The sequence below is a fragment of the Marmota flaviventris genome, chromosome 7, assembly GCF_047511675.1.
Source record: "Marmota flaviventris isolate mMarFla1 chromosome 7, mMarFla1.hap1, whole genome shotgun sequence".
Taxonomy (NCBI): Eukaryota; Metazoa; Chordata; class Mammalia; order Rodentia; family Sciuridae; genus Marmota; species Marmota flaviventris.
In genome coordinates this window covers 68,378,722-68,402,658 of record NC_092504.1, presented here as the reverse complement: position 1 = coordinate 68,402,658, position 23,937 = coordinate 68,378,722, and the positions used below count along the sequence as shown (strand labels likewise).

At 34.3% G+C, this 23,937-nt stretch overlaps 1 protein-coding gene across 6 annotated transcripts in view; it reads left to right on the top strand.

The window, feature by feature from the left end:
- Wdfy3 (WD repeat and FYVE domain containing 3) overlaps positions 1-23,937 on the top strand; it is a 250,018-nt gene that overhangs the window by 60,623 nt on the left and 165,458 nt on the right. For 5 of the 6 annotated variants that reach the window (XM_027939797.3, XM_071614400.1, XM_071614398.1 and 2 more), the window contains exon 3: positions 3,978-4,075. The exons of the other annotated variant lie outside the window; for it this stretch is intronic. The gene's annotated coding sequence lies outside the window, so the exon portion shown is untranslated. The remainder of the gene's footprint in view (positions 1-3,977; positions 4,076-23,937) is intronic. 6 annotated transcript variants of the gene reach the window in all.

Below are 23,937 nucleotides of genomic sequence, written 5' to 3'. Positions count from 1 at the left end.
TTTTCATGAAAAGTTGTCAGAGGAAGATTGATTTTGATTCATTTTCCAATGAGAAAATTTCTGTTACCTAAATATACCCATTGTAGCTACAACAGTTTTGGGAAAGAGTGCTTTGTGTGGTTAAAATCGGTCTCACACTGGTGGTCTGCCTTATCTAGTGATCTACACCAGGCGACTGTCTGTAAACCTTAGTCCTTTGTTCTCTGTTAATAGTTCTTGGTTCTAATAAGTATTAGCAAAATATTATAATGAAACTCCCTATACATTTATCCCTGGGATACAGTGGAAAATCCTGTCCAATAGATGTATTACGACCCTATTACCTATGAATTTGTATCATTTTAGAATGAAATGTTTCATTATCAATTCTAGGAATACTTTTTTTCATATTTTAAGAATATTGGAACTAGAATGTGTCTTTAAGTAGATATTGGCATTGCCCTTTTTTTAAAAAAATGGCACATGAAATAATGAAGTCTTAATAGCTGCTAATATCTTAGATTTGATAAAATGTAATAGAGTTCCACTGCAGGTCTCTAGTTGTTGAATAGATGTGTGATAATTTATGCCTATATAAAGTAAAGAATTCATTTATAAAAATTATACCATTTTTTCCCCATTTGTTCTCTAGTTTACCTTGTTATGTGTATCATAGAGGTCACCACACTTTTTCTCCAAAGGACCTGTCTTAGTCCATTGTGATTTGGGCTGAATTTAGCAGTTTGTGACTTTTTGTTCAACAACCTAATTAACTTTTTCATTTTTAAATCCTGATAATACACGAAACTACAAGTGCATGGTTAGAAGATATTTGTTACACCTGGAATAGTCTGATATCAAGTATAGAAAAAAGTTTACATATGTTCTCTCTAGATCTGACAATAAATTTGAGAGGGAGAAATTCATGGCAAGGGCAGGATATAAATTTATATTATGATCTAGTGTTGGAGTCACATTGTTTCATTACCTACATTTTATATGTTAGAAGTTGAGTCCTCATTCCAGTGGAACTGAGATAGACTTTTCCTCTTGAAGGTAGAAGTATGGATTAATCTGCTGAAATTTTTAAAGCACCACAAAATGCTTGGGACTTTTGGAAGTACTTTCTGTCTTTATGAAAAATTTATTTTCTCTTTAAAGTTTGTTTTCTTTATTGTGGATATTTATGATTTTCAAAAGATTAGATGTATATTTTAACTTGAGAGTTAATCTGTGAATTATACACAATAGAAGCTACTGTCTGAATGTTTTGGCTTTTACAGAGATCTTAACTTTTTTCTAGTTTTTAATGTTTAATTTTTTTAAACAACTCACTGGATTATAAAGTATGTAAGTAATTTATAAATTGTTTTTATTATTAATCCTGTGAAAATACCAAGCCCTTATTCTTGTTTTCTCTCATTATTATATTGTATTTACCAGATTTCTTTTTTAATTATTCTGAGTGACAGTTTTCAGATTTCTGATGGGTATTCTGTAGGCCTGCTCGCCAAAAGAAAATTGCAGCCTGTGTGCAAAGCTCAGACATGTATCAGAAGCTTTCAGTGTGTACATGGAGTAAGATGCCAGATTTTCTTGATAGCTTGCAGATGGGAAAGAGCTTTGAGAGCAGAGTGAGAAAACTTGAGTTGGTGAAAAGGGCTGACAACCATGATATAAACCACACCTTTATATTTATGGCTAATCTGGAGAGTAGAGTGAAGATATTCTGAGATAACTTGAATTGCAGTATTTCTTCATGTAGTGTGTCATGTTTGACAGGGAAAATATTGCATTCAGGACTGTATATTCACCCCTCTGTGATATCAGTCTGTCAAACTGTGTAGAAAAATCACAGAGAAACACTGGTTTATTGATTTATTGCCCTATAGCAAATCAAAAATTAGACCAAGATATGTAAGAAATAAATTTTAAAAAAATTAGACCAAAACTCATAGAGTATAGTGACCCAGCTCACAATTTCTGATCTGAGCTTTCTTGGCAAACTCGCATTCTTTGCTCTGAATTTGTAGAGCTTGTTTCCTTTTTAGTTGTTTTGTTTTTTTGAACTATCTGCTATTGAACTCTCAGGTTGAAACTAATGTCCACTCTGATGGTAGTTAGAGGTGGTGAGGCCATGAGGTCTCTTCCCTGGGGAATGGATGATGGTCCTTATAAAATGCTTCACTACAGCATTTGTCTCTTACCCTTCCACTTTTCCACCATGTGAATATACAGCGTCCTTCACCTGCAGAGGATGTGGTAACAAGGCACATCTTAGAAGCAGAGAGGAATCTTCACCAGATAGCTGTTCTCAGAGCAGCTACTCTTTTGTATATGAAAGCAGGCAGATCATCTGTTTCATTGGTCAAAGCTAGACCTTTCAGCACAAGCCACACTTGGAGTGTTTATCCATAATAGGAGTTCAACTGCAGGATCATGTCTTTGTTTTGCACAAGCTCCTGATGCTGATGGCAACTCAACTGTTAAATCTTGGGTTTATACACAGCAAATATCCTTGGAATTCTTGGAAGATTGCTGTTTGTGTTTGCCTGTGAGATGGTAAAATTTGTTGTGGTTCCCTTAACACGAAAACCAGGATTTGGAATTAAAAGGAAGGCAAAACATTGGATATACCAATAGCTAATAAAATGGAGTTGATGAATAAAGCAAAGGAGGTATAATCTGCTTTGATTTATTTTTTCTTTTCTGAAAAAGCAATAAAGACCCAGAAACATCTTAATTTCAGGGAGGTGGGAAGAACATTTTATACTAATAGTAGTCCAGCTTGTCTTGATGTGATGTTGAATAATTGTGTCCAGGGGTGGGAAGTGTTACTATTGATAATGGTATGTGTTTTTTGTTTGTTTCTGTTTTTTAAGAGGTAACGTTTTGGAAAACAAGCGCTTTCCTACCTTGTATTGACTTGGCCATAGGCAATTGAAGTGTTGGTTTGACAGTTGAACATAATCTTCTTGGATCATCAAATAAAAGTCAAAGATCATTTTCCTAGAACGTGTATATCCATAAGTTTCAGATATTAATTTAATCTCAAGACAGTCTGTCCAATATAACTTTCTGCAATATTGAAATGTTCTATATTGGTTTTGTCCAACACAATAGTTACTAACCATGCTTCAAATGTGGCTCTTACAACTGAGGAATTAGATTTTTTATTTATATAATTAAATTAATTTGAATTAATATTTAAATAGCCACATATAGATAGTGGTTGCCATGTGGTACAATCTAGGCTTAAGCTCTTCCATACCCTTTAAGTTAGAATCCTTATAAAAGACATCTTATTCGGAGTTTGATTCATTTACCTCACTTCTGATTGTTTGCAGTTAAGCAGTAGTCATTTTAATTTGACTGTTCAGTTAAATTTTACCTCTGAATGTGTAGCCTCTTTGTTATTCAGGGGCATTTTGAGTATTTAAGTTTTCAGTATTTGGCCGTGTTTGTTCCATATACACCATCTATAATAGATTTGTCTTTAGCTATTAGACTTGTCCAGACAGTGTGAGATGAATAGCTGTTGAGTGCTATATTGTGGAAATTCCAGTGTCACTTTGTCTTGCTTTAGTAACACTTTTGGTGATTTAGAGCCAGTTTCCCCCAAGTATTTTTAAATTGCATATCCCATACTTGAACATTGTTAATAACAGATAATTATTATAATTTATAATTATTAAGTGTGACCTTCATAAAATATGATCTTACATTTTTATGGCTGTGATTCTTAACTCTAGATGCATGTTATAGTCAATTGGGGACCTTCTGTAGCCATGCTGGCACTCCAGCCCTAGAGATTCTGATTTGAATGGGTGGGTTCTGGCATCAAGAGTGTTTTTTAAAACTCCCTAGTTGATTGTAGTATCTAGCCAGGGTTGAAAATCCCTTAAATATGAGATAATTAATGAAGCTACGCTATCTGTATGGAGCAAAGTATTCTGAATCAAAGACTAATTTATGATTTTTCCCCCTTCCCTTTCTAGTTGGAGCCCAGATTTCAAGTCTTGAGTAAAGTACCAGCAGGGGAATGGGCCCTATTGTGCTCACATTCAGAACCTGTTACCCAAGGAGTGCCCTAAAGGTCAGTTTATGGGAAGAGAAATTAGTGGGGTTTTATTTTTAATCTTTAGTACATTGAAATTATTGATAAATTAAGACTTTAAATTACTAATGAGTAGAAGGCTTTTTAAATTGACTTGGTTTATAGCACTACTATTATAAATTTGGCTAGTATATTATTTTGGAAATTTATGGTCCATCTTCTTGAGAATTATATTTTTAATAGGCTTTTTAAAGGAGGCTATGTATTTTACACACACCCACATGTTTACACACAGCTTGTGTTCATAAAGCTATTCAAGAAATTAGTAATGATGGTCATGGGGAGAGAATTGGACCTCTTGCTTTATAATTATTTGAATTCACAAATTCAGTGCTTTTGATAAAAGATTTTTACTTTTACTGTGTCTTTTAATATCCATGCTTATACTAAATGGCAAATTTTTTCAATGGCTAAATCACTTTTAAATTATTATCAGCATGTTTGTAGTCTATTCTATTTGGAAAACAAAAAACAGCCTCACAGTCCTAGAAATCAAGGGTCTCTGTTGATTTGTTTTGAATGTGTTATATAGGTGCATCCATCTGCTTTTCCTCTTTCAAACCCAAGGCCTGGGTTTTATTTTGTTTTACATTTTCTCATGACCTATTTATTTTTCGCTGGCCAAATTTGTCTGTTTTTGTCTTTCACACTAATTCCTAGAGTAAATACTATTCCAACTTAGTTAATGGCACTGACATTCTTGTAGTCACACAAGCTGGAATCCTCTTCATCTTTTCCTTTGATCGTAAAAGACTGAAAGACCAGTTCCCAGATTGTTAATCCTGTGTTAGTGACATTACTTGTATTCTCTCACAGCACTATGCCCACCCTTGCTCCCACTGGCACAACCTTTGTCACTGAAGCATCATTAAAATACATCTGTCCCATACTTCTCACTGTGCTTAAAAATTTTTCTTAACATATATTTCTCTTCTCTTTTATATGATTTTGTTAGTCTAATATGTGAGGCCTTCTGTGATCTGCTGTGACTAGTTTATGCAAGTCTCTTCTGTAGCATTTCCTCAAGTTCACTCTGTGTTCTTTCTGTGCTGAACTACTCAGAACACAGCAGCATGTCTTGTGATTTCTGCTCTGTACACATACAGTCTGTTTGCTAGAAATACAGTCCAGCCCATTGTCAGCTGAATGAACTTCTGTTCAGTTTCCAAGATTTAGTTCAAGTGTCACCTTCTGTATTGATGGTTCGAGTTAACACTTTCCTCTTCTTTGATTCTGCTTCACAGCCTCTTCTCTGTCTTCATAGCATCTCATTTACTTGTGTATTATTATTTATTATAGCATTTATCATGGTGCTTGTGTTATATCCTAGCTTGACCATAAGCCCCTATGATCCCTTTATTTTTCTATCACTGGTATATAATAGAGTACTTAGATGCAAAAAGTGTTACTGATTGAATAAGAAAATAAAAGTTAACACGTACATATTTTTATATTCTTGCTTTATAATTATTTGAGCTCACTAATTCAGTGTTTTTGGTGAGACTAAATTTTATATTCATCATAAAGGGTTTACTGGTTTGCTCTATAATAGAGACTGAGGAATATGTTCACCTATTTAAGTGTTGACATTTTTAAAGTACCTTCAGATGATGCAGAAGAATGCTTTTCATGAAAATCACTTATGTAGTAAATATAAGATAATTTAAGTATTATTCAAAGCAGAAACCAAAGAAAGCTTTTATCAATATAACCAGAGCTTATGTGCTTGAAAGTAAAAATATTATATTTATTTAAAATATATTGAGGTGTTTTGATGTTTACTTATTCTCTTTACTGCATTTTCATTTGGATATTGATATTATTTGCTGTTAACATTTCATAGGTTGAATGTAAGATTATGGTAGAAATTTATTTTGATTTTCAAGTTTATATTTTTTAATAGATACAGTACTCAAGTATTTAGAGTCAATTCTGTGCTAAAAGGATTTAAAACAATAGTTATAAGTCTGTTGATTTTGGTGGTCGAGAATTTCACAGATTTTCAAATACGAAAATCTAGAGACTGGGCTGGGGTTGTGGCTCAGCAGTAGAGCACTCGCCTAGCATGTTCAATGGTTTCGATCCTCAGCACCACATAAAAATAAATAAATAAATAAAATCAAGATATTGTGTCTAACTACATCTTAAAAATAAACATTAAAAAAAAGAAAATCTAGAGAGTAGAAAATAAATAAATTGAGAAATTTAAGTTCTACCCATCTATAGATATACATATTCCAACACCCTATAGTAGACAAGGAAAATAGTTGCATTTAGAGACGGTTGAATGAAGGCACTTGTATTCCATTCTTCTTCCTGATACTAACTGAACATAACTAAAAGAATAGGGAAGAAATCTTTTAACATTAGTAAAGTGAGAAGAAAATTAGTCCTAAGACTCAGACTGGAAAAATTGCATTGAACACCCAGAATTTGAGACCAAATTAACAAAGTGTATAAATATCTACAGGTCATAAACATGGCACAGAACTCTTTTACAGGCGGTATGGGTACTGCCAGTGGCAGGCAAGGTGAGACTGCAGGAAAAGACACAGATGTGTCTTTCTTTTGTTTTTACTCCTGCTGATAACAGAGTGAAGAAGTGACAAAGTAGAGGACGTAGAGTACAGAGCTATGCTCTTGGCATCAGTTGATGCCAGGCAGCTAAGAAGAATAAACACTGACTCTCACAGCGCAGACGATCTGCAAGTTAACACTTTTCTCTTCTCTCACTCTGCTTCAGCAGCACTGGCTTCATCATAACTCTTTAGCCAGGCCAATCATGAGTCTTTGGTTTTGCTTGTCCTTCAGCCTGGAATTTCCTTCCCATAGGAAGTCTTAAGCATAGTCCAGCATTTCTCTTCTCATGTTAACTCCTCCAAGAAGCATTCCTTCACTTTGCAAACTGAAACCGCAACCCTGGAAACATTTTGCTTTCAAAGCTTATGGCCATCTCACCACCAGGCACATATTAATTTCTTTTTTTTCCTCTCCCCCATTAGAATCTAAGCTTCGAAAGGACATAAGTTTTAGTGAATTTCTATTCTGCTCTGTTCCTAGCAACTTAAACATTACTTAGCATATAATGGTCACATACTAAATATTTGTTAAATAAATTATTAAAGTAACACATGAACATACATGCAGGTCTTCCATTAGCACAGAATTCCTGTACCAGATGTAAACTGGGAATTCTATGAAAAGAATTGTCAGCCAACAGCACAAGATCCTTGTTTTGATCTTTATTCATATAAAATAACCATAAAAAACAATGATATGAGATAAATATTTGAACATTTGCTATTTACTATTAAAGAATGATAGTTGCTTGTTTTAGTATGAGAATTATGCTGTTATTTTTTTTCTAGCTGTCCTTTATCTTTGGAGATGACATGCATACACACTTTTATATGATGGCTGAAGTCTTGATTTCAAAATAATTTAACTCTCTTATTTAAGATAGTTTTTTTTTAATACATTGTAGGATGGTGACTGATTTTTGTATTTAGTTCCCATAAATATACTTAAAAGCATGCTGTGACATTTTATTTAGAACTGTTAATACTTATAATGATGTCCTTTTTATCTCCAAACTCAGGTTAAAATGTATTCAATATCAATAGAAAAATTTTAAAGGTGATAACCTAGTTATTCTAAATTAGAAATGGCAAACAGAATATATTTGAAGACCATTTTTCCAAATCACCTTTGTACAATTTCTGTTTCTGGGGTTATTCTCCAGTGTGCCTTGCAGGAAAGATTAATGTTGTGCTATTGATGTGAACATCTGCCTTAATTTGATTACTACATGAACAGACATGATTGTGGTGCTCTGAGATTGTACTGTTCTTAAGATATTTGTTAAGATTGTCTAGAACCATCATAGACTTTAGACATGTCATTATGCTCCATTAAAAGCAAAAGAAAATAGACTTTCTATAGGCAGAATGTTCATAGGAGTTCACCTGTCTTCTACTTTTTCACTCTGTAATCTAATGTTGGTTTCCTAGTTATTGAAAGGAAGTGAACAGTTTTCCTTTTTGATTACATATTTTTATGTTTTTATGGTTTATATGCATTGAATACTTGCAAATTATTAATCAAGGATTTTCTTATTTTTATCATGATTCTCTGTTTTAAAGATTCATGGGAGTCAGGTAGGTGTAGGGTTTTTTGTTTGTTTGTTTCTTTGTTTTGGTTTGGTTTTTGTTTTTTAAACAGGGTTTTATTGTGTTCTTTGGCCATAGGCTGGCCTCAAATTTGTGATCTTCTTGTCTCATCCTCCTGAGTAGCTGACACAACATTCTATTATTAAAATTACTATTAAACTTTCTTTTGTATTTTATTTTTAAATGTTAACATCATGTTTTTATAAAGCATTTAAATTTAATTTATAAATGAATATTTTGCTGAGTATACCTAAAAGATAAATGCCAGAATGAGGATTTTTTTTTTTCTGGTCGAAAACAGAAAGTACTTATATATGTGTAGCACTGTTAATCAGTCAGAATAGAGTTGCAGAGAACAGAACTTATTGTAGCCAGATTAAGCAGGAAGGTACTTATTACAGGGTATCAATGGCTTATGTAATCATGGAAGGCAAGCAAGGACTGCAGAAATATATTTTAGGCTGAACTTTAAAAATATCTCCCAGGGTACACCATAGAGCTGGAAGGAAGCTGCTGCTTTCTGGGTGGATTAGCAGACTTGTAGGGGTGGCTAACTGGAGAGTGCAGGCAAAACCATTGTGTCACTGATATGTATGTCCCCTGCATTATGAATAGTTTTTACATTTTTATATATTTGAAAAAATAAAAAGAAGAAAAATGTTTTGTGGTACCTAAAAATTAAATGTAATTCAAACTTCAGTGACCATACATAGTTTTAGAACACAGCCATACTTACTCATTTACATGATGTTACTTATTTATATATGTGGCTGCTTTCATACTATAATGATATTGGTAAGTAGTTGAAATAGAAACTACATGGCAAAATATTTATTATCTGACCTTTAACAGAAAAGCTTGCCAACCTTGCTCTAAAACACACTTGGTGTCACTTTAGGAAGCTACCTCTACTGCTGCTTGCTTTGAAGCCTTGCTGCAAGTAATATGACCAGCCAAACAAGTGGCACACCCTGCCACTCAGCAGCCAGCAGAGTAATTATTGGATACTGGGATCTTTGTCTAACACTGCAGCTGAAAGATGTATTTGTCATTGTGTGCTCTCTGCCTCACTCTGCCTTTCAAAGCTTAGGAAGATGAGGTTGATTGGCTGAAGCCAAATTGCAACTAGAATTTACTTGAGTGTGGAAACCCTATTTTGCCTTATAACCTTTGTTAGCAAGCACTTTACAGAAGCAATATAGAATAGATGTTGAACTCCACTCTTACAATATTTATCATACTTTGATCATAAGAATTTGAAACATATTATCTCCTTCTTCCTTAAAATGATTTACCTTTTTTTTCCCGTTTTAAAAAAGTTTTTTTATGATGCTGGGAATTGAATGCAGGGCCTCACCCATGCTAGGCAGGTGCTCTATCACTGAGCTACACACTGGCCTTTTTTTCTTTTTCCTTAATACCAATTCAGACTCAGTGGTTTAGCTATAACTAATTTTGATCATGTTGTAACTAAACATTGATTGCCCATGATGTGTTAGTCACATTGCATGTATTTTGACATTCTGAATACTCTAAAGTCAGTACTGTATTTACCAGTGAAGGTAGTTTGATTTACTTAGTTTTCCTAAAATCATACAAATAGTGAGTGGACCCTTTTGCCACCACCTGTTTTACTCTTGGTAGTCTTCTGCTTGTCCTTGTAATACAGCATTTTTGTGAATTCAACCACTTACATCACATTGAAACCATTTAAACCTTCTGTTCCACTTAGTCCTCATTGCCTTTAGAGAAGTCACAACCTCTTCATTTCTTATTCGGAAAAAAGGGACTAATCAGTTTCACCCTCTTGTTTTATAGCATGACACCAATTTATAGTTAAATGCTAAAGTATCTGTGAATATATAGCATTGTATACAATCGATTATTTGCCTAGAGAAAAACTACAGATATTTTAGTATTGATATTATGCACATTTATACTTTATGAGAAATACATGTATGAGCCACAAGCAAAACAGTCACAGAAGGGAATAAAAATGTGTTCTTAACATGACAAGGAATAGAGACATTGCCTTTAAAGTAGCAAACTATACGAAATCAAGCCAATCAGATAAGGATTCAGGGATGTTTCCTATAAGAATACTTTGGTGAAAAATATTTTTTATTTAGGTCCTTAGTCATAATATCTTAATTCTTTGCAGTAAAATATTTCCAAGTCCTGACCTTTAGGGAAAATTAAATAAACAAATGCATAAACATCAGAATTTAAAGAGAATAATGAAGAGACATAATGAGGCAAATATAATATAATCTCCTAAAGTGCCAGTGTGGCCTGCCACAGTAGTATACTAACATGTTTATAATCCTGCTGACCAGGGGGAGGAAAACCCTGGATTATAGCATTTGCTGGTGATTGCTGTGGTATAAGCATTCTCACCTTGGCTGCTTTCTAGCTATTAGTATTTGACAACTGGCTCTCCAAAATTTCTGAAAATTTAGCCATTAGCTTTTGTGAGCTGTTTTGAATTGATATGAGTAGCAAAAGGTAAAGTGCCCTAGATAAAAGAGGGGGTAAAAAACTCCTTGTATTTGTAGTGAATATACAAGGAAAATATTTCACGAAACCTGAATTTATTTATTTATTTATTTAAGTCAGGGAGATCATTTTTAAATAAGGTTAATAGTTATCATTGATGTTGGAGTGTTATTTTTGTTTGTTTATTTTCCCCCAATACTAGGGTTTGAACCTAGAGCTTCATGCATGCTAGATAAGTACTATACTAGGAGCCACATTCCCATCCCTTTTATTATTCAGACAGGGTCTTGCTAAGGTGCCCAGGCTGACTTTGAACTTGAAATCCTCCTACGTCAATAGCTTATATTACAGGTGTGTGCCATCACACCCTGCCTGGAGTGATGTTTTCCTAAGGTTATTATCTAATTTTCTCATTAATGAGGAAATTACTTAGAACTCTAAGTTACAACATATATTTTTGTGTTTAAATTCTAAGGATACTTTTTTATTTGTATTTTTCTGGGACATATTCTGCCTAGAAATTATTTCCTTCCTAAACTGAATACTATTCCATGTTGGGGTTGAGGCAGAATGTTAGAATAGGGGAAGATTTAAACCAAAGAGAATAGGAAACTTTCAAAAGAAAAGGAAATGTGCTTAAATATATATAACATTTCCCATATCAGATATACCTAGAGATACTAAGAATTCTCTGCCAAGATATTACTCATGAGTCATATTTCTTGTTGCCAGTCTGGTTACACCCTTGGTGAAAGATACAGAAAGTAAACATAGGTTTTATATTTAAAAAAATATTTTAGTTGTTTTAGGGAAGAGCAAATAGTCTTTCCTAGGAATCACTGGAAAATAAAACCATCATTCATTTTAACTAATTTTTATTTCTTGAAGTCAAAGAGTCAGCTTCCATATAATAAGAAGAGAACTGGACTTGGAGTTTTATATCTTAAATTCAAATTTTAGTTAATGGTAGTTATTGGATCTTTTGGACAAGTTTCTTTAACCTCTTTGAGTTTGTTTATTCATCTATACAGTAGGTATTATGCTATTTTATAGTTGGAAAAAAAATGAATCAATTTCAGTCAAAACAACTAGCATCATACATGGCTGTGGACCTTAATTCTGTATTTTGTAGATGAAAACTGACTCAGAGGCAGGAAACAGGAGTTCCTCAACTGTTAGCTCCAGCCCTAGCTACTAATTGTTGATGCTGTCCCTTTAGACTCTTAAAATGATTCAAGGGCAGAATGGCTGGTGTTTTTATTTGGAAAGATAAACCAATGGGTGGAGAAGTTTGTGTGTGAATAATTAATGTGTGCTGAGAACAAAGCTAAAAACCAAACCAAAACAACAACAACAACAAAAAAAAACCTGACTGGCTGGAATGATCTGAGGATCAGCCAGTGAAGTCCATTTGTTTTCTTCTGTTGTAGAAAATCTTGTAAAAAGATTCCTGACACTTCTTTCCTCCCTGTAGCCAGAGGTTTCCTTGCTGTACTTTTCCCTAGTCTTTCTTGTGTTTCTCTGGTATAATGTGCACAGCCTCTATCAACCTTCATTATCTTTGCTGCTACCCAGACTTTAGACTCCATGAGCTTAGGTGTCATGTCTGTTTTAAGTGAGTTGTCATTTCCTGGCAAATGGTAAATGCCACATGTGCTGTTGTTGATTTTCACCACTCTACTTCATGGACTACCTAGTAGTATCTACAGTCTTATAAATTACTCATGTTTCAGAATATTATAAATGTAAAAGTCGCTATCTGAGACACAGTTCTTAACTGTATAGCCACAGAGAGCATGGAAAATCGTGCCAAAGTTGTAATGACTCCAGAATACTAATAGAAAGTTGCTGTCTTTTTGTTAAAGACAAATCTAGGTAATTGAATACTCTAGATATATCTTGATGTTCCCAAAGTGACATTTTTGTTGTTGTTGGAGATTATGGGTAGGTTTGTCTGAGGATTAGAAGAAATCTTATTTATCTTGTCATTAAAAATTAGAGTTTGTTTTGATGTTATAAAAAACTCTGCTTTGTTTCCTCTTTTCTCTCTCATACCAGAGATCTTTCTGGAGCTGAGGGAAGTTGACTTGTCTGGCCTTTCCCTCTCTGGGATCTATTGGCCAGATTCTGTTCCCTGAAGGATTATGATACTTGCCAAGTTATCACCACTGGCTGAGAGAGTCATTTCCTCCTCCCTTACAGGACAGAGAAGTCTGTCCGGAATTTATTTTTGTTTGTGCCACTCTTAATGGTCACAAACATTCAAAACAAAATAAAACAACAACAAAAAATTTTCAGCTAAGTGTTTCTACCAGTGTAATTTTTTTGTTTTGTTACTTGCTGAGTTGATACATAATATTTCTTTTAAGGGAATTTTTAATGTCAAAGAATGAAAAGCAATAAAAATTAGAAATAACTGAGAATCATGTTAGTAAAAAATACATATATCTGATTTAAGTGTGGTGCAATTGGGACTAATTTAAGAAATAAATTGGTTGGTATTTAAATATTTAATTTTAGTTGTCTAGTGCAAATATATTCTTAGATAACACAATGGTTAACTAAAATCAGAAGTATTGCATATGTTTATTTCCTTTAAAAAGCTATACTTTTTGGCCTGGTGCAGTGGCAAACCCTTTTAATCTCAGTGGCTTAGGAGGCTGAGGCAGGAGGATTGCAAGTTCAAAGCCAGCCTCAGCAATTTAGTGAGAGACAACTTAGTGAGAGACCCTGTCTCAAAATAAAAAATAAAAGGGGCTGGGGATGTGGCTCAATGGTGTATCTTTGGATTCAATCTCTGGTAACAAAAACAAACACACAAACAAACAAAAAGCTATTCATTTAATGAATGGTAGGCATAATATGTCATTGTGTCTAGTATGTGTGTTCTTATGAAATGTTTTTTAACATGTGTTTTTATTTCTCAAAATGGTATTATAATATATATTACCATGACAATATATATTCCACCCTGTTTCTTAGTTCCTTTCACTCATCGCTATATTTTTAAGGTGTATCCATCATAAATAGAGGTGAAATACGTAATTTCAAATAACTATCCATGATTATGTTATCAATTCTATTTTTTCTGTTCCCTTTCTCTGTGATGAACCCTCTTAAGTCCCAAGCACCACAAACAACAGCATAGTGAACATCTTGTGTGGTATGGTGTGGTGTGGTGTGGTGTGGTATGATTAGATTAGGTTATCTAACACCCAATATAGTAAACAGGTTCCTTACCTTGAAAAAGTTTCCTTGGGATACAGACCTAGCAGTAGAATACAAGATTCTGAACGATGTAAGGGTAGGGTGCCTTTTAGATCCTTTACCAATTGTTTTCCCATCTGACATATATGTGGTTCCTGTTCCTATGTCTAAGAATTTGGAATTTTCCAGCTTTCTGATTGTTGCTAATCTAATAGGTATTAAAATAGTAGCTTTTCCTTATTTTGATCTGCATTTCTCTAATTACCATTTCAATTAAAACATCTCTTGATGTCTTACATCGTCTGCCTTTTGCCCCCCCCCCCCCCCTCAGGATTGCTATATTTTTCTTGTAGATTTGGGAATTCTGTGTAAATTGTAATTTCTATGTTGTCCGTTTTAAATGTTTCAAGTATTTTCTTCCTTTGTGTTTCCTCTTTTTAGTTGGTTCATTGTTCTTTCCTGAGCCAGGATATTTAATTTTGGTGCAATTATATTCATCAGTTTATTTTTGTGTAATTTTGAATTTATGTATTAAAAAGTCTTATTTAATTCATAAAGATATCTGTATATGTTTCTTCTATTAACTGTATAGTGTACCTCTCATATTCAGTTTTTAATCTATCTTGAGCTTCCTTTTGTATGTGGCTTTGGGCAGGAGGCAAGTTTAATTTTATTCTAAAATTAGTGAGTTTCTCTATACCATTATCTTCTGTTCTCATGTTAGATTCTTAGTACATATGTGGGTCTGTTTCTAAATGCTTATGGCTATACCTTGGTCTCTTTGTTTTTCTATCAATATTCCACTGGTCTTATTACCTTACCACGTTTTGTAGAGGATTATTTTCAAAGCCTAAAAAACTGTGTAAACTGTGATTACCTAACACAGTTCAAGTTTCATGATCACTGTTCCTTCTTATCTTCCTTCAAGTACACATATAATTGTGTTTAGTACTTTAACAAGTAAACATATATTGAAATTCTTGATCCATTTTTTTAAATGTAATTATATATTCTTCAAATATAATTATATTAAATTCTTAACCACTTGCCTTAAATATTACAGATGGTTCCCACCTTATGATGGTTCAATTTACTATTTACAGTGGTGCAAATGAGGTACATATTCAGTAGAGTCTGTACTTTGAATTTTTAATTTTAATCTTTTCTGGGGCCAGCTGTATGTGGTATGATACCTTCTCTGGATTCTGGGCAGCAGCAGGGACCTACAGCTCCCAGACAGCCACATGATCTTGAGGAGAAACACTGATACTCTACAGTGTACCATGTTGCTGAGCTGTGATGTGTTGTAGGTTAGTATATTCTATGAGTTTCCCATTTAACAGAGGAATGTTTGACCTCCAATTCTGAAATAAAAGACAGTTATTTGTTTCTACAAATAATGGCAGACTTATTATGGAATGCTTAAAGAATAAATAAACCCTGGAAGTAGTTAAGTGACAACCATTAGGGGATCTTTGCTTTATTTACTCAAGATAGTATTTATTACATGGCATTCCTTCTAAGAAGAGGATGAGATGTCTATGGGGAAAATATGGTAAACTGATTTGCACTTTGCAATTTACTTACTTTAGTATCTTATTTTCCCAGAAGTTAGAGAAGCAATATATTTTAAATATTGTCAGTATTTCAGATGGATTTATAAAACACTAAATAGCTAAATGATAAGAATAGCATTTCTCCTCTCTGTCTACCCCAAAGGCATTTTTAAAAATAGCCTACATGTGATCAACAGTGAAATGATGTAATTAGGACATGGCTATTTGTGGTAATCATTCTTGTGTTTTGGTGTGGTGGAAGGGTAGATATATGTAGTTTTCTATTATTTTCTCCTTTCCATCTACCCTTCTGCTCTCCAGATCTTTTCCCTCAACTCTCTTAGTGATAGAGTGTCCTCTCCAACCACGAGAACATATATACATTTGTCTAATACCAAATGCAAAAATTCTGAGGGAAACAATAATTCTCTAATTAGTAAAGGGCATAAATTTAGCAACAAGTAATTTTTCATTCTTGATATTCATATTTGTATCACCATTTTTGTTTTAAATAGTTTCTTTAAGAATTTTATGTTTCTTGATCTTTCTTGTTCATATACCCAATTAAGTAAATAAGTGGTAGATTACATATATATATTCTACACACACACACACACACACACACACACACACACACACACAGTAATTGGGGTAGAGGATTTGCAGATAAGAAGTTTGTTGTCAGCAGGAAGATTCCCTGCCTCACTCTTTCCATCCAGCTATAGATTAGACACTGTGTATCTTCAGTGTTTTGGGTACAATGACAGACACTAAAAAGTTGAGTCTGATAAAACACAGGTCACTAACCTGACAGTAAATTTATCTTCAAAGAAAAGTGGTAGAGTTCCTTGTTCACTGGAGGTAACTTCCATAAATTCCAAAATGCTTTTGCTACACCTGTGGTGGGTTGAGAAATAGCCTCAAATGGGATCATGCTATATATTGGCTATTGATTGTTAGCACAACCCTGGCGGAAAGGCTTGAGGTGGCCACCAAGTGTGTGCTGAGAGGGAGTATATCTGAATCTAGGATGTGAGGATGTGAGATGATGGAACAGACATGCACACAGGGTATGTGCACAGAGCTGTTAGAAAGAATGAATTCAAATCCCATTTTTTCTACTTATTAACAATTAGGGTAGTCACCTCTCATTTCAGAACCATCTTTCCTGGGGGAATGTTGCTAAGGTTGTATGAGATGTTTTTTTCATGTGCTTCACAGTTACAGACCTACTGTACAAATGCATATACATTAAAACAGAAACAAATAAACTGGTCTTAATGATCATTTTTACTTGATGATCTTGAAGACCATATTTTAGTTAGAGGCCAATTAGATTTTCATGGGGAAAAAAAATGACACTTGGATTCAGTCCTCAAAATAAAAGGGATATATTATTTGACAGGCTAATAAAGAAACTTGGTGAATTGAAGAGTATTTGCCTCAGGTAAAGCTCTCCGCCTTGCAAAGGGTTTTCAGAAATAACTGTCCTTTCTTATTTATTTATCTTTATGTTTGAGATGAAGCAAGGAATGTACATTTTTCTTACTTTTTTAAAATTAAAAAAACAAAGTTCACAGGAGGTAATTTGCTACCAAAAAAATACAAATGATTTCCATGATCCCATGCAATCTATGAGTGAAGAGAATATTACACAGACTGAAATAGAAAGATGGATTAATATAAAATGTAAATGTAATATTTAGCAATTGATATGTGTGTGTGGTAAAAATTTGCTTAAGTTTGCAAATAGTAAAATCTGATTTATTATGAAAACATGGACTTTGACAAGGCAATTGAAAAAAATCAATTGTGTGTATATGTAACAATTTATGAAATATATAATGACCTGTTATGAAACTTTAAGAAGTAGAATATTATCAATACCATAAAACTTCCTTGTATATTTCCTCTCCATCTTGTTCCCTGCTTCCTTCTGGAAGTGACCTAGAATTTTCTGATCAGTGGTACGTACCTTTTACTCTGTGTGTATGGGTATATGCAAAATGAAAAAAATAGTTTATAGATACACATAATATATAGATACACACAAGCAAAACAATGTGTATAGGAATATTACAGTTTTACTTGTTTGGAAGCTTTATTTTAAAAATGGTATCATAGATTATGTTATCTTTAACAGCTTGATGTTTTTATTCAACATTTACAAGATTTACCCAGACTGCTTTGTGTAGTTTGTTATTATTACTTCTGTGTAACATTTAGTTAATGTGAATATGTCAAAACATTATGCATCCCCTAATGATGAACACTTACTATTTTCAAATTCCATGATGAAAATAATGCTTCTTATACACATTCTTGTATACATGTCTTTGTGCATATGAAATGAGTGATAATGCTTCTTATACACATTCTTGTATACATGTCTTTGTGCATATGAAATGAGTGGGCAAGTACCTAGGAGTGGAATTATTCGTTCATGTGGTATGCTTATAAATGCCAGTCCATAGACACTATCCCCAAAATATACAACCTGTTTTCTTTATAATTTCACTAATTTGATGTTACATTAAATTTTCAATATAGAATTATTATTAATATCCTATTGCTTCTGTAACAAATCACCACAATCTTAGTGACTTAAAGCAGCAGCTGCCAACTTATTATCTTATGGTTCTGGAAATGAGAAATCTAAAACCGGTCTTACAAGGCCAAAGTCGAGGTGTCCTTTGGAAGATTTTAGGGCAGAATCTGTCCCTTGCCCTTTTCAGTTTCTGGTGGCCCACATTCCTGTTTTGTAGCCACATCACTTTTACCCTACTTCTATGGTCACATCTGGTCTCACTTTTCACTCTCCTTCTCCCACTTTGTGATTACTCTTGCTCAGATAATACAGAATAATCTCCTCATTTCAAGATCCTTAATTTAATCACTTGTACAGATTCCTTTTTTGCCTTGTCAACCAACATACTTACAGATCCTAGGAATTAGGAAGTAGACATTTGGCAAGGAAGGAGGGTGCTTATTGTTGTATTAATTTGCATTCCCTTTACTACTAATCAGGTAATCAGGTTGTATAGCTTTTCATTTATGTGCGGTTTCTTTTCTGTGAAATGTCTATTTTATTTTATTTTTTTAATGAACCTACTGCTTGGCACATGCTAGGCAAGTACTATACCTGTGAGCTACAATCCCAGCCCCCACTTTTTTTTTTTTAAATCTTGAGAAAGGTTTTCACTGAGTTGCCCAAGCTGGCCTAGAATTTGTGATTCTCCTTCCTTAACCTCCTGAGAGCTGGGATTATAGGTGAGTCCCATTGTGCCACACCATTTTAATTTTGATAAAGTTGATTTTGTGTATATTTTTGTAGTTTTTGTGGGTTTTTTAAAACAAAATTCTCTACCCTGAGGTTGTGACGTATTTTCTAACATTTTTTCTAAATATGTAAAAGGTTTTTATTTTTCAAATTAATGTTTTTAATTGCTCTAATGGCAAAAGCATAGTAAATATAAGCTACCTGAAGTAGAGCTAGTCGTGGCAGGAACAGAATGAGATTCAGGGAAAGTTGGAGCAAGCATTGATAAATATGTCTCTTGAATTAATGATTAAATTACTAACTTGAAGATATATTCAAATTGCTTTAGGATTAAGGAGGGTCAGGAACTATCAAAGATAGGTTGCCAGAAAATAAAATGAAAAGACAAAGCAATTACCTCTAGCATTTCAGGTAAAGGAAAGACCAACTGGGGAAAGCATCCAGGGTGTGAAATTGCATGGTATGTTCAGAGAGCAGCAGTGATGTGGTGTGAACATGGGATTGAGGAGGGATGTGGATGAAGATGTAGTTTCAAGATGAGATGCACATCAGATTTTGAGCAATCTTTTTCTGCCTTGTAAAGATTTGACTTTATCCCATTATAACTCATAGGTCTCTTTTAAAGGAAGTCACATGCTTGTCTTTTTGGAAATTTAGAAAAAATGAATATAGACCCTCCATGGTTGGTAAAAACCAGAGTTGGTATTCCTATGGTGCCTTATATGTAGTAGATGCTTAAGGGATTAAATATCAATTAATTGTGGGTTGGGATTCAGCCACAGGGTCTGCAATGCATTCTTTTGATTATTAGGAGTGAAGTTTCCATCTCTTGAATGGATTTCACACTTAGTAGCAGTCATAGGGTTTTGAGGAAGTTTAGGAAATAAAGCAAATGAGTAAGGGTAATTCTGCTTTAGGTAAAACATAGTACATGTTGACACTGAGTTTTAAGTGCAGTTTATATAATGCTCCCAACACCTTTTAGCAAAAATTGTCTTATTTCCTTTTCAAGTAATAAAATGGTGATAAATTAAAAAAATATTTTGAGCCGAAGCATCATTGTGTATATGACTAATCAAAAGGGCAAATTTTATCTATATGGATAAATTTTGAGAATAAAATTATAAGAACTCATAAAAAAGGGGATGGGGTTGTGGCTCAGTGGCAGAGCGCTTGCCTCACACATGTGAGGCACTGGATTCGATCCTCAGCACCACATAAAAATGAATAAACAAAATAAAGATATTTAAAAAAAAGAACTCAGAATAAAACCCCTCATCATTATGTAGCAGTCTGTGAAGAAGCCAGCATTTATTTTGCTATCATTATTTTTATTAATGTCATCATTACTTTTTGAATATTTTGTCTGTGAGGTTTCATTGATATGATTCTGTACAGTCTTTTTGAAAAACCAGCCTCTATCTCAGAGCAAAGCCTGTCCAAGGAAGGGACATGGCCTTTGTCCTTGGAAAAACCCACAGAGCACTCCTAAGCACATTCCCACCCTGCTAAGTTGTTTATCTACAAATAACAGGAGAGATCTGCTGCACCAGGTGTCCCTGACTCAGTCAGGCTAGGTGGAGATCCATAGTAACCCCCTAGCAGCCACCAATCAGCATGAGACAGGGAAATACCTGGGATGCCAGATGACCCTCCCAGTAGTTTATGGTGGTTGATAACATGTTGGGAAACCATGTAGTTCAGCACGTACACCCCTCTTGGCTTAAACCAATCAGTTCAAATGAATACCCCTTTTGTACTGACCAATCACCCCTACCCAACTTGTTTCCGCCAGTGAATGTGCTAATCATGTTTTAGAGTTGTTATTTGATTTTCCCGCAGTGTGTGATGATTTGCTAAGAGATGCTATGATGTATGTGAAGTCCCTGCCTTCTCTAAAAAATGTATAAAACTGCTGCAAACCCTGGGCTCGGGGCCTCTCAGCGTCACCAGTTGCTGTGTGTGCGCGCGGAGGACCAAGCTAGCTCGCAATAAACACCTCTTTGCTGCTTACATGGATCTTGGGTCTCTGGTGGTCTTTGGGGGTCCCGAATTTGAGCATAACATTTTGAATTTCTCAGTTTTCCTTTCATCACTCTCAAGCCACAGTGATATATATTTCAGCCTCATTTAGTTATGACTTGTTCTGTACTGGCGAGCTGCTTCCTCTTTAGGATGCTTTTGATACTCTGCATGTTGTTGATGCCTCAATTCCCTCTGGGAGTTCTAGCTTATTGCCTTTTGTTTTGTCATTGTCTGCTTAACAACCAAACTTATCACTATTGTTATTTGTTTCCCTTTCTGCTCCTGCTTTCACATGAGTAGTTCTTAATTTCTGAATTTATACGAGTATTCCCTGAAAAAATGTCCTAAATTATACTGTGGGGTACCAAACACCTTTTAACAAAAATTGTCTTATTTCCTTTTCAGGTAATAAAATGGAACTTAAACAAATCATAAGGTGTTGAATTGGACAGTATCTTTGCTTTCCATAATCTCATATTATTTCTTCAATGTTGAAAAAAAAGACAATCAAAATAACAGTTTACACAGTGTGATAAATTCTATGATAAAGATAGACACAGTGCTATGGGAACAAAGGGAAGTGGGGAAAGATCACACCTGAAACTGGGTTAGGGAATGCTTTTTAGAAGAAAGACCTTTGAACTAAGATTAGCATGCTTAGTAAATAAATACTCAGATGCTGAGGGGCTAGAGGGGAACCCTGCCCCAGCCTCCAGAGAGGTAGTTCAGCCTGAGTGAGAAGGCAGAGCATAGAGACTGCTCTGAACTGGTCTGGTGGAGTTAAAGTAGAATTATGGGAAATGAAGGGGTCAGATAGTGAGGAACCTTAAAATTTATACTTTTACTAAAGCTATGGGAATCAGTTAGTCATTCCTTCATTCTTACTATGTACTTACTGATCCTTAGTGAGGTGTTACGGATTTGAAGAACACAGTTGGATGTTCAGGAATTCATAGTTTACTATGAGAGAGATTCATAATTAAATAGAAAGAAATTATTTTAAAAACTTTTCAATTTAGAGTAAAAGGTTCGTGTAGTCTTATTCTGAAGATGTTTAAGAAGTTCTGTAAAGGCTTTCTATAGGTAGAACTAGGATATATAAATTATAAAGTTTTAATTTTTTTGTGTGTTTTGATGATGTAATTTTCACAAATTACAGTAAATCTATCACACCCAGAAATCAGGTTTCTGATCAGGTACACACTAAGTAAGTATTGCAACTAGAAATTGAACCCAAGACTTGAATTGCAAAGCCTGAGTAACCATTACTGTCTCTCTTAATGGTGCATATCCTATAACCAACTATAAAGTACCCTGGTGGGATCAAAGGTAAACCAGAAACAGCCTAGAGATTTGGGAAACTCTTCTCTGAGAAGGTAACCTCAGAGCTGAAGGGTGGGGAGATTGGGGAATGCTAGCAAAAGCAGAGGAGGAGGGTCATGCTTGGCAGAGAAGACAGTGTATCTAAACATACAGAGAATTGAAAGAACCCGTCAAGGTAGGGCATGCCTTCATGGTGGCACAATTTTGAGTAGAAGAGGTGGCTTAGTGAGAGATGAACCTGGGTAAATATATGAAAACAGAGTTTATAAAAACTTAAAGATATTAGATTGAGGTGTTTCAATTTATTCTTAGGCAATAGAGAATCAACAGAGGTTTTAAATCAGAAAAAAATGGGACTATGTATCTTGGAAGATAACTTAGGAGCTATAGGAGAGATGCATCAAGGCAGAATACCAGTCATGTGGTAGTGGTATTTAGATTAATTTTATTGATAATGTCAAAGAGGAACCTTTGGTTCTGTTGATTTTTCCCTGTAGTCTTCCTGTTTATGTTTTTATTTTATTTAATCATCTGGAGAGTGTATTCATTTGCTGGGCATGCTTTGATCCTTAGTACCTCATGCATGCTAAGCAAGTGCTCTACTACTGAACTATACCTGTAGCCCTTCCTGCACCCCCCCCCCCTTTTTCTTTAATATTTTTTAGTTGTTGATGGGCCTTCATTTTATTTGCTTAATTGTATGTGGTTCTAGGAATCAAACCCAGTGCCTCACGCGTATGAGTCTAGAGCTCTACCACTGAGCTACAACTCTAGCCTCCCTTCTGTTTTTAATCTCATTGATTTCTGGCCTAATTTTTATTATTTTATTTTCATTTATTTTGGTTTCTTTAAACTTACACAGCTCCTCTTCTTCTAATTTCCTATGACAGAATTGTAGATTTTCTTCTTTTGTGTTGTATGCACCTTATTATAATTTTCCTCTAAGAACAACAGTTTTTGCTGCATTTTTAAGATTTCAATAAGTTTTATTTTCACTTAGTTTATGTTTTTAAATTTCTTATGACAATTCCTTGACCTATGTGTTATTTGAAAATATGTTGTTTAATTTCCAAACATTGGGGCTTTTCCAGTTGTATTTCAATTATTGATTATTTAATTCCATTGTGTTCTGAGACTGGTCAGATGCTTTGTATGATTAAGTTTGTTAAGATACATTTATGGCCCAGGATGTTGTCTGTTTTGGTTAATGTTTCTTGTGAGCTTAAAAGAGGATGTGTTCTGTTATTGTTGGACAGAATATTCTGAAGAAGTAGCCTATAGAATGAGATCAAATGCTGGCAAACCAATATCTGTTAAGGGGTTAAGATCTAAAATACATAAAGAACTCATATAAGTCAGTAGTAGAAACCCAAATAACCTGATTTAAAAATGGACCAAAAGACCTGAATTGACAATTCTCAAAAGAGACATACAAATAACCAACAGTTTTGTGAAACATGTGCAACATCATCTATCATCAGTGAAACTGCAAATCAGAACCACAGTGAGACATTACCTTAGGCCGGTTAGAATGGCTATTGTCCAAAAGACAAAGGATAACAGTTATTGGCCAGATGTGGGAAAAAGAAACCCTTGAAGGCTATTGGAAATGTAAAGTAGTATAGCCATTATGGAAAACAGTACAGAGGTTCCTTAAAAACTTAAAAATAGAAGTTCCTTAAGATCTGGCAATCCTACTTCTAGGTATATATCCAAAGGAAATAAAATTAGTATCTTGGAAAAGCTATCTATTCTCCCATGCCTGTTGCAGGTTGTTCACAGTAA